Source organism: Acinonyx jubatus, chromosome A1, assembly GCF_027475565.1.
Source record: "Acinonyx jubatus isolate Ajub_Pintada_27869175 chromosome A1, VMU_Ajub_asm_v1.0, whole genome shotgun sequence".
Taxonomy (NCBI): domain Eukaryota; kingdom Metazoa; phylum Chordata; class Mammalia; order Carnivora; family Felidae; genus Acinonyx; species Acinonyx jubatus.
The window spans coordinates 54,858,421-54,861,479 of NC_069380.1; positions in this window are offsets into that span (position 1 = coordinate 54,858,421).

A 3,059-nucleotide genomic window follows, 5' to 3' on the forward strand; every position below is an offset into this window, starting at 1 on the left:
TCAGTTTCATAATATATAGCATAGTTAAGAATGCATAGTAGATGATAACTTCAGATGAATGGGAAGGGATAAAAATTATTAGTTATAATTTATTGTTAGCATAAATAAATTCAAACACAGGAATTGGTCCTTCTTTGCACAGTTAAAATCTCAAACTCTTACATAGTTTCTCTCCATGTTGTACTTGATCATTCTGGGTCATTATGTCTCCATCACTGGGAGAATTCACTGCACTAGTGAACCTTGCTCTAGATATATAGTTAGAAGAAGATCTAGATTTAATATTTTTTTAAGGCCCTGCTCTGCCCCCTGGGTCTTGTCCCATCATCCTCTTCCCTGCCCCTGTCCTACCCTCTGGGATTGAACATGCCTCTGCTCTACCCCCTGAACTGTGACCATGTCTCTGCCCCACCCTTCTGGTTTTGGTCTGGCTTCTCCAACTAGCCTGGCCTATTTATTTATTATTTAGCTTAAAACAAAATGTATTACTTCACAGTTTTTTGTGGGTTAGGAATTACTTGGCTTACTTGGGTCCTCTGCTTCACAGTCTCCTATAGGCTGCAATCAAAGTATTTTCTGAGTCTGTGGTATCATCCAAGGGCTTCACTGCAGAAGCATTTGCTTTTAAGCTCACTTATATAGCTGTTGGACTGTTAGTCTTTGTCTCTCACTGACTGGTGAACTAGTGGTCATCCTCAGTCCCTCACTCCGATGTAGTCCTCTTTATCATGGAATTATGTAAGAAGAGCTAGAGAAGGAATGTTAGGAGGATGGAAGTCTGAGTCTTCTATAATTCATCTCAGAAATGACATCTCATTGCTTGAGTCATATTTTAATTCATTAGAACCAAGTCAGTAGGTCCAGTCCATACACAAATAGACGGTATTACATAAGGTTTGACTATTAGGAGGTCAGATATACTGTATCTGATATACTATATATATACTATGCTATATATAGTATATACTAGTTGGCCTTCTAAAATGGCTTTCAGCGTTTCTTATTAATATTGACACTTAATACTCACACTTTGTGGACACCTGTATTTAAACATTACCTTTGTTAATATATAGATTTTTAACTTTTTAAAGTCATTTAACTTCTCCATTTTTCAATTAAAGGCTTAATGTAAATTAAAGGGTCACATTTTTGTAACAACTAGCTCAGATTCATGGGAATGGACTTTATTTTAATAACAAACTATACTTCTCTCTGGTTATAGAATAAAATAAAACCTACACAATTTAGGATAAATCAGTTCTATTCAACATATTTTTTGTTATTTTTTTGTCTCTTTTGACTTTGTCTTGGAAGAAGCACCTATATGGAAAGAGCATCTAGTCTCCTGTCCTTGGTTGTTGTATTTCCAATTAGTATCTACCAAGTCTCCCATTTTCATATCTGGTCCTTCATGCTGGCATCAGCTTAGATGTTTACCTTCTCACCTTGTCTCCACATTTCTTTTATTCCTGCATGCACTACCACATTCTGTTCTGATTACAAGTCCTTTCTTTTTTTTCCTGGCTTCAGTGCCATATTCTCTTAGTTAAAAGGAAAGATCATCTTGCTGCTTTTTCCTTGCTGGGCTGTAGAGGGACTTTGCTTTCATTCCATCTGCTTATATTTTGTACATAACTATCTTACATAACCCTTACTATTTGTATTTTAGCCTGGGTATTGTTTCTTCTCTGTGAGGTTTACCTACTTTCCTGAATCTTAACCAGAAAATGAGGCTGCCATAACCTTGTTCAGCAGGTTTCCAAAATAGCTGGCCTTTTATTTGTTCTACCTATAAACTATCATTTGAAAGCTTAGCTTCAAGTCAGAGAAGCAGAGAGCAGTTCTCTTGAGACCTATTCCAGCTTCAGTGTGTTCCGATGTCCTACTTGATTACTTTGTTTCACTAAGACAAGAAAAGTTCTCATTTTAAAAGCTCTTAGTGAGAAGGAGGGAGACAAAAACTGTGTCAGATTTAGGAAATCTCTCTCTCTCTGTATATCTATCTATCGTGTACAGATTCTTAACTTTTCTGATTATAACTGTATATAATATTAAAAGTTAAGAGCTTCTTTAGGTCATGATGTCGTGTCTGCATCGGGCTCTATATTGACAGGTCAGAGCCTGGTCTGCCCCCTCACCTCGACTCATGCTCTTTCTCCATCTCTCAAAAATAAATAAATGTTAAAAAATTTTTAAAGTTAAGAGCTTGTTTCATTCTCAAGTTACTTTCCTAAGCCAAGAAAACAAACAAACAAACAAACAAACAAACAAGCAAAGTCTAAAAGGTCCAGAGGGTCTAGGGGCAGGGAGTAGCATACAGCAAAGAATGAATGAGAATAAAAGCTCATTAGTTAACAGATCAAAATCTTATTCTATCAGTATATGAGAGTAATTTGTAAAGTCTGAAGCTACACCCACACTGACACACACAAAAGCACATTTATAGGTGTACCACATACACAAATATAGTTGCACTATTAATAGGATTATTTACTATTTTTTAAACATAAAGAACATAATCATTAACAGTATTTATATCGGAAATGCTTCTCAGTGGTCTTATAGTTTAAAACAAGTTTGTAAAATGTGTTTTTTATTCAGGGTAAAACTATTTTTTTAAAAAAATACTATAACATCAAATTTATTGATTTTATTATGTTATCACCGTAATTAACTAATTATATTTAAGCACATACACAAATTAGAGTGAGCAAATTACATTAAAAACCTATTTCAGAGAACAAAGATGAGGTTTACAAGTCATTGTATTCATAATTACTGCTAGTACTTGACAATAATATTATTTTATTCAAATGTATGAATTGTAGAGTAAATGATGAAAAAGATGATTGACTCAAGAAAAATATGAGTACCAGGTATTTTATGGAAGTGTTGAATCACTATATTGTACACCTGAAAAAAATACTCTATGTCAACTAACTGGAATTGTAATGAAAACTTAAGAAAAAAGAGGTCATTGGAGAGGCCTCTGAAAGTTTAAAAAAACTGAACAAAAACTGAACTAAACATGTTAAGTCAATAAAAAATATTATACTCGT